A 13,595-nucleotide genomic window follows, 5' to 3' on the forward strand; every position below is an offset into this window, starting at 1 on the left:
GTTTGGGTGTTAGATCTGGAGAAAGCAACTATCAGCTGTAGCTTGTTCTAGCCTGGATTTGAGGTAGACTCTACCGAATGGAGAGCACTAGAGTCAGAACCTTTGGGAAGCTTTGCTGTGCAATCTGAAGGGATGATGGTATCAGATCCCACAGCTAAGAAGATGGGGAAAGTGTTTCATATTAGTATCTATGGACTGATGCATATGCTGCTGCTTTCCCAGCGGGATGGACAGCAGACTGATGCAGGCCCGTGTACAGGCAGGTATGACTGGGGAGGAGGCCACCCAGCTGTGAGGAGAGCAGGGGTGGCCAGGTCAGGGGACAAAGCCAGCTTGAGATTAGATAGGGGCCTACATGAAATGAAAAGAGGATTTTGCTGCTGGTCTTCCTCAGAACTGCATGCTGGGAAACAAATAATAGGAGCGAATTTCAATGTCTCCCCCTTGAGAATCTCTCAGGGGCGTTGAGGTGTTGGACTATACCTTTCTCCCAAATATGAAGCCTTTTTATCTTGGAAAACGAGGTACTAAGGTAACTATCAGGAACAATAGTTGCCTGCAACACAGCATGGATTTTGTTTTACATGGTGCAGTTCAAGCCTGTTGGCCTTCGAATGTGTCTAGACGCCCATTTGTCATCTGTGGAGTCGAGTGGTTTCCAACATCCTTGGGTTCTCTGCTAGATGTGCAAAATTCTGCTTTGAACTGAACTCTGTTCCCCGTCCTGCTCGAAACACTGGAGCCTTTGCCTCCATCTCACCTTCTGCCTCCCCAGTTCATCAGAATGCCTGCGGCAGGATCGTCTGTCTTCTGCTCACCCAACCATACCTGTCCCCTCCTTCACCTCCTCCCCTCGTCCCTCTCTTACTCCACAGTAACTGCGAGGTCGGCCCTCGCCTCCAAATCCTGCACCGCCACATCCGCACGGAACTCTTCCCACATCACCTCCTCCTCCCTCTGTTGCCTGATGGAGGCTCTGACCTCCTCCTGCCCTTGCTGTGCTGCCTGCCTGTTGCTACGGTTGGCAGATCTTCTGCCAGCTGCCACCTTTGGCTTGTCTTTCCCCCTTCAGCTTTCACGCAGAGATCCTGCGCAGCATCCTGAGAGGGACTCGGGTTTCACACTGAGCTGATGCCAGAAGGGGAAATCACCCAGTGGGTCTGAACCCGCTGTAAGAATGGGGACGGACAGTTTTACTGACTCAAACAGAAATCCAGCTAAGGCATAAGCAGATGCACTAGTCCTTGTGTGTTGACGTAATGATAGTTGTTGTTTCCCTGCCGCTGCAGCTCCCATTGTCACAGAGCTGCAGGCTCCTGTAGCAACGACGGGTGACCGAGCCAAAGGGGCCGAGGGCTGCCTGAACACTTTGCAACTGGAACGTCTTTCATGCCGCTTGCTCTCCTGAGGTTGGCATCCCACACAGATGGAAACAAAACCGCTTTGCTGAGAAGATCTTTTTCAGGCACGACTCTCCTTCAGCCTCTCTCCAGCCGCTCAGCCCCAATAAGGAGGAAGGCAGGGCTTGACTGCGACAGCTCCGTGCCAGGATCGTAAGCCTCATGCCTGCAATGAGCTCCATGTAAGTGAGCCGTCACGCCTGTGGGGAGAGCTGCTGGTTTCAGCCATGCACAGAAGTACCTGCAGGAGAAGCCTGTAGGCATCACATTCAGCCTTCTTCCCCTCAAGTGTTGTTTTCTCTCCAGTATTTCATCGGGGAAGTGGAGTGATGGGGCTTTTTCCTACACCAGGAGGGTCTGTTTTCATGGCTCTGAACACCGTGTCTCCTCCAGCTGACAATCCCAACAAACTTGCTTCTGCCCTTCCACCCTCTGTGTCACTGGCCCTGTCCTGTGTATTGAGTGGCGTGTTTCATAAGTACCCGCATGCTTCCCCTGCCTCAGTTCCATTAACTCTTCTGGGAAAAATTTCTTCACTATCTGTCTTGCACTATTTAGGAATGCGTCTTTGTGGAATAGTAGGTTTTGCCTGTATTTTGGACGCAGTTGCTCCCACAGAAATCTTCCTCTCATCTTGCCATTGAACCAACTGTGTCTGGAGTGTACTTGTTTTCAGGAAGGAAGAAGGATTTCAATTACTTAATTTCTTTTCCATGTAAGAGATATTTTTTTCTCATGGTGTAAAATTATAAACTCATTTAATTGGAAATAGTTCTACTCTGCTTAAGAGACATTACACCAAACACAGTGAGTGTATAGTACAGGCTTCCAGCTACTCTGGAGGACATGGAAGTGTATTCAATCCCTTCAGCACTACAACAGCCACTCCAGAGGTGGTACATGTGCTTTTCAGTGAGCCCCACCAGCCCCTCCACAGCAGTTCTGGCAGAGTCTATTCAGTGGCAGGCAATGAAGAGATCAAGTGAGTGGCACAACTCTTGTTAGTTCAGTCTCAGGACTTTGAATTATAGAAGATTGCAGGTTTTTCTAGAACTAGAATTTGCAAAAGGCAATACATTTCTTCCATTGGTATTTTAAACAGCCAACCAGCTACCTCTGGAGTATCTTCTGTGGAACAGCTATTTCTATAGCCAGCATTATTTGCTACCATCACCTAACAAACACAGTCTGTTTAACACAGCAAGATTGCATTTTCAGTTCTTAATGACTAAAATGTTAAAGACTTGTACTGTGTATTGTAAAGTTTTATGTCTGTTACCAAAAGGGGAAAAAACAAGGTGGTTTCATGAGTAAGTTACAGTAAGTTATCTACTAGCACATTTAATTTATTACTAAAGAGTTTATCAGGATTCATTTTAGGATTTCTTTTTAGGATTTCTTTTGGGCAGTGATGTAAGTACAGGCAGGAGACTAGTTACCATATCAAGCATTTGCATCTTTTCTGACTGTTTTACCTTAGAGAAACTCCTAAAATGAAGGTCCTATTTAATCACAATTGCATGTATTTAAAAAAGAATGTTTGAAATCTCGCTCTACTGATGACTCAAATAACTGATCTCTATTCCCTTGCTTGTGGCCCTATATTTTTTTCACATCTTGCACCAGCATTAGTGAACTGTGTGTGCTCTTAGATTCTCCTTTCTCTCTCTTTTGCCTATACACCATACTTCAACATTTCCTGGAAAGGCCCAGGGTATTTGAATATCCTTGACTGATCCGAGTGTTCTTTCAGAATAGAGGCGGAAGGAAAAATCTGTCAGCTTAAGTCTGTTTTAAGCTCCCTTATATGAGGAGCCTCCTTTACGCTCACCAATTAGATTTAATCCAATGCATATTAATATCAGCTCTCCTCTTACAGTTTAGCTGTTCTTTTGGAAACATTAATTGTGAGTATTGTCTTAGGAATTCTTCAGGCAATTAGATGTGCTGGAAAACGTAATGACTCTCTGTTTCTTTGGAGCAGAGGGAAGAGCACTGTATTACGCATTTTTATGTCTAATACAAAAAAGCACTCTTACAATGCAGATAATAAATAACATAGACTAGATCCACGGGAAGACAGCTGTAACATATATCTCCATGAACACTTCAGGTTAAACTGGTTTACTGAAGTTGAAGTTATCAAGTGTCTCAAATAAGATCACCCACCCTTCCTCAATGAAAAATCTGGATCAGTTGTTTCTTCATTTAATGCAGCTTCAGTTTTGGCTTTTCAAAATAAACGTTTCTGTGTGGAAGGGAACCTTTGAATATTTTGCAGAGAGATACAATGTCTCTCCAGCCCCTCAATTAACTTAGGTCTGGTTAAGCATGTCAAAGCATAGCCAAACTCGTCCCAGTTTATATCATTATCAGCTACTCCTCACTATCTGTGACGACCATTGCTCTGTGTGTGCATCCACAACACAACAGTTTAATGCTCTCACAAAGGGGAGTGACCTACTTTACACGCAGGCAAACACAGCCTTTGGCAGCCCTTAGTGGTGCATCACGTTGAGTAGAGGTGAAAATCTGAGGAAGCTTAGAGACGAAGGCACAAAGCACCACTGTCAGGTGCTGTTGTGGTGTCACTCAGGGCATTAGGAGGACCTTTCCATCATGGACAGTGTATTTATGGGCTCAGAGAGACCTGTGGAGTTCTGAAGATCCTCCAGGAGAACGTGATCTGGGATGCTCCGATCTACACAGAGCAAATGAAATAAAAGACCGGGGCGCTTAGAGATAGGGTCAATGTTCTCATGTGCCAGGGCTGCACTCTGTGATTTTGTTAGCTAAGCTCCCCCTCCTCCATGTTTAAGGTGAACAGGCAAATTACAAACAGAAAAAACCCTCCGTTAGCAGCTGAAGCAGTTCCAGCCCCCTCCCACATCTTCTTCTCTGTCCTGCAGGGTGCCTGTGGCTCAGCTGTGCTGATATAAAACTCTGTGGTCCTGCTATGAACCAGAACGGGAAATCCAACCAGCGAAATGATCTCCTTTCCCTTCAAAGTTAAGCCATATGAATTCTGCAACTTTGTTCACAGTAAAAAAAACACACAACAAAACCTAAAAAAATAAACACAAGCAAAACAGTAGAGAAACACAGCTAAACTTTGTTCCATAACAGTAGGAAATAAACAGTGGACGATGGATATGTAAAGCTGGTCATAATGGATCCTTGTGCAGAACAGAGAGCATACTGTGAATTCACACCCCTTTAACACTAACACTGCTACATTATTTTAAGTTATTACTTCAATTTGTGGTTCTGATCTATCTGAAGTCAGCAAAGAAGTCCTTACTTTTTCCTAGTCATATAAGATTTTACTCCAATGGATAAATAAAACTATTTGGGTAAAATGTTTCACTCTGTAGGATCTGCTGTGTCCTCCTAGAAGAACATTCTTGCCACCTACTGCCCTTGAGTGTCTCCCTCTGATTCACAGTTCAGCTGAGTGTTTGTCCTGAAGACATCTAACCAACAGCACTGCCCATGATTCCTCACTTAACTATGCAGCCGACTCAGATATTCTGTTACACGGGGATGATTAGTATCAAGGTCAGTTATTTTTTCCTCAGAAACAGTTGGCTTAATTGCAGGTGTCCTCTATTTATTACTGTGCAAACAAATATGTGGAATAGCAAATATCCTGAGTTAGGATAAGTATAGCTGAAATACACAATTCCATCAGAATTCATTATCTAGTTAGGGACCACATTTTCCACCACAAGATACTTCACTCCCAATTATAAACAATTTTTAAATCCTTAAAAGGGGACTGCAATAATTTGGTTACAATGGAAACATCTTTCTACACATTCCATACTCTAAAGTCTGAGTCTATCAAAAGAAATAGATGATTGAGAGAAATGAAGTTTCACAGCGATGTATGAAAGCTTCAGAAACTGATAGAAGACTGAAGAGCTGTAAAATGGGAACTGCAGCAAACCTCATTACAGCTTTTGCTATCATTCCAGCAGTTTTCTCCTTAATGGCGTGAACAAACAATATATGGTATGGTGTGGTGTGGTGTGGTACAGTATGGTACAGTACGGTATGGTATGTAAAGACCATCATGCTTGCAAGTAAAATGCACAAGCCTGAGCTGACATGAAATAGTTTCCCTCACCAAATGAGACTGTGTGTTAGTGATACACCTTTGCAAAGAATTCTCTCTCTTCTCTAGGGAATTTTGAAATCAATGTCTCTTTAAGGCCTGCTCCTCCGATTTTGCTGTTTAAAGCATGACTGCAGTGTTTACAGGCAAGACCGTTTTTCTCATATTCCTCTATCTAATGCGGTCATGCTGTGCAAGTCAAGATAGTTACATGGATTCAGAAAACCTTTGCATCTCAGCACCAGCCTAGAGAAATGAAGCACGTGTACTGATAGATTCACACTATTTAAATATCTTTTTTCTTTGTCAAAGATCCTTTCCATGTTTTAGAGGATGCCACGATGGGACAACAAGACACTGCTGTTCTGGGTGATTTACTCTGGAAAACCAGGAGGAGGAGGGAACGATACAGAATTTGCCCACACGGGGGGGTGTGTGAGTAGTAAGGATGAGGTGGTCGCCGAAGTATTTCGGGAAGCAAGACACTCGCAGATAAACCCCACTGTAATCTGTGCAGGTTTTTCCACTGACTTCACCTAGCATTCGGTGGAAATAAACACCATATTGTATTTCTCTACATGTGTTCTAAACAGCACGGACATAATAACTTCATGCTCAAAAAGTAGTCACTTAAAGCACTATGTCAAACCAAAAGGATTTCTACCTATGGCAGGAAGATGAAAGATCACTTGGATAAAATAATAAAAATAATTTAAAAAAAAGAGGACAGCACAAAAGGAACAGAGTGCACAGCCTGATTTCATTAGGAGCCAGCTTAGGGATGCCAGTCCATGACACACAGAAAGATGCCCCGAAGACCTTACTTTCATGTGTGTACTGCTGCAAAAAGGAAATGTTCCCTTAACAGCTAATATAATGAGAACAACGCAGGGGCAGAGAGCTAATCTGCAGAAGATATCCTCCTTGATTTCTTAAGGAAAACAGAAAGTGGATCTTGCAAATAGCTCACTAGGCATGAAAATCTAAAAAAATCTGTAACAGGCAGAGAAAGCCACTCTGGAGCAAGAGCATCCTGCGAAAATATTAGTTGTTAAAACTCATCAAAGAAAGAAGTGAAAGATGTTTGAAATAGCTTGAAAATTAGGTAAGGTCTATCAGTTTTAAAGCTGCTGGAGGCTGTTTGTGCTGTTTTCTTCTGAGCCTGAGCACGTTGCTTAGATTAAGAAGAAATAAATATTTTTATGTGGGAAAACACTACAAGGTCGTCTTGAGCTATCTCACAGACAGAGCATATTTCTAATCCCTTGATGTTTTTACCTGACCTTGGAGATAAGAGAAGAATCTCAAAAGGAGCTAGCAGTAGAGAACTGTTTTTCAGTTATGAGAAAATTTTAATCCTTCTTGACTTGAACCCTACAAATCAGGTCAGGAAGCTTAAGCTAAAATATTACAACAATTCCAAGGGGAGGACATCAAAGTCTCTTCCTTGTTTCTTACTAATCAGTAGATAAAGGAAAGCCTTCCATTATTTCAAAATTAGTGGGAGAGTTAATTATCATTAACTTGAAGCCAGGAGATGAGTATTACATTCAAGAGCTACAGGGTATGACTTTGATACTGAAGCAGTGAATATGAAAGTTGTGTATTCTTTTTGGTTACATCTTGTTATATTCATTCAGCATGTATTAGAGATTGGTTTGAAGCCAAGAGAAAGTTTTAAGCAAGATATACTGATAAGTGTTTTGGTTTTGCCTCTTGTTTTAATAGACTAAAACCAGGCAACCTGCAGGGAAAGAATCATACAAGACTATTTCAGATTAAAAGATTTAAATAAGTGTTTTCTGTTTTGACAAAGTAAGGGAAGTCCAAGTTGTACTACTTGCTGAAGACTACATCCATAGTGTCTAATCCTGCAAGCACTTAAGTACATCTTTGCTTCCAATGTTTTCAAACATCTCACAGACACTGGAAGGATTCATAAAGTTAGGCGTTTAGCTTTTGAATAATATGAGTAAAGAAACACTTTACAAATATGACAAAACTGGTTCTTAGGAATTGTACTGGGACAAACTGCCATCAGACTTAAAACTCAGAAACTTGACAACTATATCTCCTACAGGTTTTAAGAATTCATATATATGATATTCTTCAGTTACATTTTGAAAAAGCATTAACAGTTGCCATTTCCTATGTAACTCCATCAGGCTATTTCATAGCAGTATTGCAGTTCCATCAGGCAAATGGATTGTAAAAATGTGCTGCATAGCAGAATGGTTTTGATTTAAATGTATAGCAAGAAACTTCTGTGAAATAAGAACTGCATTAACAAAGCTGACACTTGGCCACAACTGACTTTGTTCTGCTTGCTGCAACCTGTATCACCTGCAAGGCCATTTACTCATGAAAACGGGCGGAGTACAACTTGTCCCACTGCTGTCCCCAGGAGCCTCTGGCACAGGTACAGAATATACAGCCCAATCTCAGGTTCATGCTGCAGATCTTTTCTGTCATTCATACTTGCAATAAAAAGGTGAATCTTACAAGTGTAGTGCTGCAGCAAATTGCTCAGAGTTCCAGGTCCCTACTTTACCTCGTCTGTTCCTTGGCTTTCATACAAAAGTATAGCTGTCAGCTAAGTCAGAGAGAAAATCCAAATGAGGGAGTGAAAAGGGAAGGGAAGGCTACTTTCTCTCGTCAAAGTGTTCCACTAACATTTTAAAATTAGAGTCTATTTTAAAAAAACTCCTTTGTTGACATCTTTGAATAAACTGTCAGTGTAATGCTATCAAGGTTGCTGCGTCCTTGGCCTTCAGGCAGGTATGCAGGGAGGAGGGTACAATGCTTTCCTCCCTCATTCCTTGGCAAAAGGATTAAGACTATCTGACCGCTGTGTGAAAATTTAGAGAGGCAAGTTATAATGGACTCTTACTATGCACCCTAATCACAAGCAGCAAATAAGTATTTGATTCATTAAAGATTCTGTGTGTGGTTTTCTCTTTGATAACTCCAAAATCAAAGCTTCTCATTTCTTAGGAATTGACAGCAACAGAAATTCAACAGTGTACATTTCACAGCAGTAGAGAAGATAGGTATCATAGTACAGCATTAATTAGCCATTATATGGGGCTAATATAGCCAAAGTATGGGTAAGAACCACAATTAGAACATGTATTATGAAGCACAAAGGTTTCAAAAGGAAGGCAAAGTCAAGTTAAAAGCTAGAACCAAACAGAAACTTTATACGTTCCCCACTGTTTCTTTTGCTAGCAGGTGGTTTATTTCTGCAGTGCTGCTGTGGCAAGTTACAAGCTATTAAGCAGGGATACTGAAAGAAAAATCCTGTCTATGCAGGATTTCCAGCATCAAAACCAGATATACCTACCTAATTGCTGCCTTAAAGCTTTAGCTTATCTCCTTAAGAAAACTAATTCAGACTTTACAGTTAGCAGACAGTTTTAGTCATGGGCTAGAAAAGAAGGACCAATGCAAATAATCCGTAAAATGTCATGTACAAGAAATATTGCTGGATTTACCAATTGCTTTTAAAACTATCTAACTTTCAATAATGCTACTATTTATGGCATTTTCTGACTGTATTCAATATTTGTCTCACTAATATCGTATGGTACACCGTCTTTGAAAGCTGAGTGAGAATTACATTCTGGTTGCACTCACTATAGCCCTGAAATGAAACTGTAGGTAACATTATAAGAACAGTCAGAAATTAAGCTAATGCTTCAACTAAGAAAGAGCTGAGCTACGGCACAGAAACTTGTAGCTCAGCCCCAGCTAGCCTTTCTGTCAGCAGACATCTTTGGCCCCAATGGAGAAGATAAAAATGTAGTATCTTTGCCATCCATGATAGAATGCACCACTTCTTTTTGATTTTGGACTTCTATAGGGTTTATTCAACCTTGATAAGCATGGTAATGGAAAAGTGTGTGGATGAATTAGCCTACTTGCACTTGGCTAAAGGGTGAGGGTGAGAAAAGGTCATTCAGAGGTTAATGGGTTTTCAATGCAGTAAAGAGTTAATAAATGCCGAGTTGTTTGCAGTGGGGTTTGCAGGGAGGGACTTCAAAAGAGAAAGCAGCAAAGACACTTTGCAGGCTGTTACTCTTTTGGCAATTACTACTATGAAGTATGTTCCTAAAAGCCAAAGGAAAGATTTTTTAAAAAGAGGCAACTAACAAACAGGAAAATGTGCCATGCTGTTGTCTGCCAGGACACTGCCCTTCTGGGGAAAAAAATATTGATGGTACTAGGAGACATTTATTGCCACACAGACCATGCATTGAATCAAAGCATTACTCTGTCACACTTTTTTTAACAACCCACAGATAATCTCATTGCTGTGTTTCAGAAAAGGAGGGAGCCCCTAAAGAGGCCCTTTAAGAGGCCTCTAGAAAGGAGAGCTGCTTTTCCAGTCTCTCCAAGTATGCCTGCCGTTGGGGTCACCATCCATGACTGACTGGGTGTCTCCTCTGTAGCAGATTTGTTACTGCAGGTGTTCGCAAACGACAACAATAAGGTTGAGGGGTCTCTCATAATCGGTCCATTTCATCTGATTTGAAACCACAGGCCTCCCAAACTCAGACAGGCGCCCTCTCATCAACCTTGCTCTTAGCGTAGGAAGAACTCTCTCCCTTTCTTGCCACATTGGCATGGGTCTGTGGCTGGCGACATGGGCACCTCCACGTGTTCAGATGGCAGCAGAGTCTAGGATCCCTGCCATGAACACCCTAACTGAGCAAGCAAGAAAGGCAACGAATTGCCTTACGAGGCAAGAGAAACCAAAGGATCGGCACTACTACCAGAGGTGTACAAAGGGGTTGTTTCCCCTGAAATACCAAAAAAGGTCATCAGAGTTTATGTAAAGACAAACAACAGATGTTCTGCTGAGGATAAAGGCAGCCATCACCTCAAGGAGGATGCTTCCAAGAGCTGTGCTCAGTTACCTGCATTCAAACACTGAAGATTTATTTCAAAAATCTTCCTTGTGATCACTTCTCTCTGACAGGAAATAACTTAAATGATGTCAACTTACAAATGCATTCAAATATTTGCTAACAACCTGTAAGTTCTGCTTCCTAAGCCTGGATGGTTGAGACAGTTCCCACTCCAAGTTACCTGCCCCACCCTTTCTGCAAAGGGCTCAAGGACTTTTGTTTTGCTGCTTGCATAGCAGCTGCTGAACCCACCCAGTTTACCTTCAATATGCTGGGCTCCGTACTACAGCGGTTGCACATTAGCTGACATGACTTCATTCCAACACAGATACAAATGGATGCATGCAATGTTCCAGCTGAACCACAGCTCTCTTATTTGGGAGCTGCCCACAGCCCATGTTCCATTTCACTTTCTGAATGTCACTGGGACTTTTGGCCCTTACACCGCTGGGAATGTAAATTAAAGTTGTAGTGAGTCTTTTGTTCAGGCAGGTGACCTGCAGGCTGAACTGCTCTATCACTTACTTCTCCGTGTCTCCTAAATGACAGACACAGCCCTTCAAAAACAGCCTCTACAGTTAACTGGGAAAATACCATACACGAATCATCTGAGTGTAGGGCATCTCTGTGAACCATGAAATATGGTCCCACACATTGAAGCAATACACAGAGATAAATATAGCACTGTTCAGCAGCTTCGCAATCTGGCTACTCCTGCCTGTCTCTGTCTGTGTGCCAGTCACTTGAATTAATACCCAGTGAAAACAGACATGTAAGGATTATGCTTCAGTCTGTGACTGAACAAGTTGCCACAGGCATCAAGTGGGCTGGAAGTTTCCCATGTAGCTCTTAAATCCTTGAGCAGCAGAGGGAAGACCAATCCTTTACAATTTACTGCTAGTTACTGAGCCACCCTCTAAACACAAATGTTCATAGTAATTCAGAGCAACCCTAAGTCAGTTGTCCATGAATGAGAACACTTGTTGCTAGAGGCTTAGCTTCTACAGTAACCCAGTCTTTATCATTTTGGCCCTTCTCATGTCTCCTTGTTCTTCTGCAGATTTATACTGATAATACCAGACTCACTGTACAAATAGCAAAATGCAGGTTCTTTCTTCCATTTCCCTCAGGATGCTGTTGCAAAGGCTTTCATTCTGCATGTCTTGGTTCAGCTGATATATTTTTCAAAGCCTTATCTTTCCAGCATACAACAGCAGGGATCGGGTAACCATTACATTAATGGAGTTTCGGTGTTGCTTATACTGCTTCAAATGGAACATTGCAAAAGGAAAGCTCCTCTTTGCTAGCTACCAAACCATTCAGCCCTGTTCGGATGCAGTCCTGGAAGCTGTTGAGAATCCTTCATTGAAAGTGAAACTCAGAATTTTGCAGGACAAAGTCCACCACAAACTTCAACAACCCATCAAACTCAGTGAGGAAAAAAATAAACTTTGGCTTGGTGCTGTGCACGCTATATGTGTATGTATATATATGCGTTAATCTTAGTCTTTCAAATCACGAGAATGAGAATAAAGGCAGAAGTAATGGCTGCAGGATCAGTAAACTAGTCAATTTTTAACATAATTCTCTTTTTTTTTCAAACGGTAGCACTCCTTTGTAGCCCTCCTGCAGATTCTGAATATCAGATCTTTCTTATTTTGATGCATCAAGAAATGTTTTGTTCCTACTCACTCAGTAAAAATTTGGGGCAATACTCCATGCTGAAAAGGCATCCTAAGTAGTCCTATTGTTGTGTAAATCAACCAGTGACTCCATTAGTAACTGCATTCAACAAAGTACAGGTCAGTATAGGATTTATCCTGACATTTGTCACTGAAATAACTTGCCTAATTTCATTATGAGCATGCAAAGCTGAAGCAAATAAAGCTAATTATCTTAGCATAGTAAGGGATCTGGCAGGGAAGTGGAAGCAGTGGCTGTACCAGTTCCATTTTTTCCTAGAAGAGAGTAAGAAAAAGCAACTGCAAAGGAAAACACCCCTGTCCACACACACAGAGACACACACTGCTGTGTGTGAAGTGCCCACAGCCATTTAAGGACCATGCAGCACTCCTGCAGAAGCTGAACAATGGCTCACCAGGAGTGGGGGTTTCCAAACTAAGGGATGCTTCTTACTAATAGTAGACAAACTTCTCCAAAGTAACAGGCAAAACACTGCTTGATCAGCCAAATGTTTCCTGCTCCTACACATCCACATAGCTGTCACCCCTTCTAACCACAGTTCCAGAGAAAACTCAGGTTGGGAACACTTCCACTAGGTGAGGCCAACAGCTTCAGCCTTCTGATCCGTGCAGGAACCTTTCTGGGGTCTCTGGCACATTTTATTTACAAGGAATTGCCTGAGAGGTCAGCTTACAGAGCAGTTATTTTACAGATCAAAGGGAAAAGAAGGGAAATGTGCCAGCAGTCAGAATGACTGTCGTCTGAGTTATGTGGTATTCTAATAAACAGGTCAAAGAAAAATTGTGAGAATAGGTCCTAAGCTGACTGCAACGGTTATCTGAACATTATTTAAAAAAAACCCAAATAAACAAAAAACCAAACCAACAAAAAAAACCAAAATAAAGCTTTCCAAAACAAGAGTATAAGCCAAGCAAGTTGAAAGAAGATCTGATTAGAAATTCAAGAGAAGAGAAATTCAGGGGAAAGTAAGAAACCTTGTTTGTTAGAATAAACATAAGGGCAGCCCTAGCACAATGAAATAATATCAAGTACCAGCAGGACTGTGTCAAATATAAAACAAAATTTACTTTTGGAAAAGGAAGTCAGTTAATAGTAAGTCGCAAGGAAACACAGCAAAAGAGGAAACCTGTGATGCTAATGCTTGAAGCAAGGACTTAAGTCTATGAATATTCTTTATGGAGAAATATTTATCAGAGCACGAGAAATAAATTTAAAAGACAAGCATTGTCAGATACACAGGATCAGAACTGAGCAGGACAACTTTACACAAATATTAGTAATTACCCTCCTTAAAATAAACTCAAAACCTTGTACATAAGGATGTTACAAAACTGATGCTTTGAAATACTAGCACGGGGTTTCTGCGCATGCTTGGGTTGAAAAAAATCAGTTTTCTGCAAACAGAGGTAATAAAATGGGTGTTAAAACTAATTTGAAACAAGGGAAAAAAATACAACAAACCCA

The sequence above is a fragment of the Gymnogyps californianus genome, chromosome Z (genome assembly GCF_018139145.2).
Source record: "Gymnogyps californianus isolate 813 chromosome Z, ASM1813914v2, whole genome shotgun sequence".
Classification (NCBI taxonomy): domain Eukaryota; kingdom Metazoa; phylum Chordata; class Aves; order Accipitriformes; family Cathartidae; genus Gymnogyps; species Gymnogyps californianus.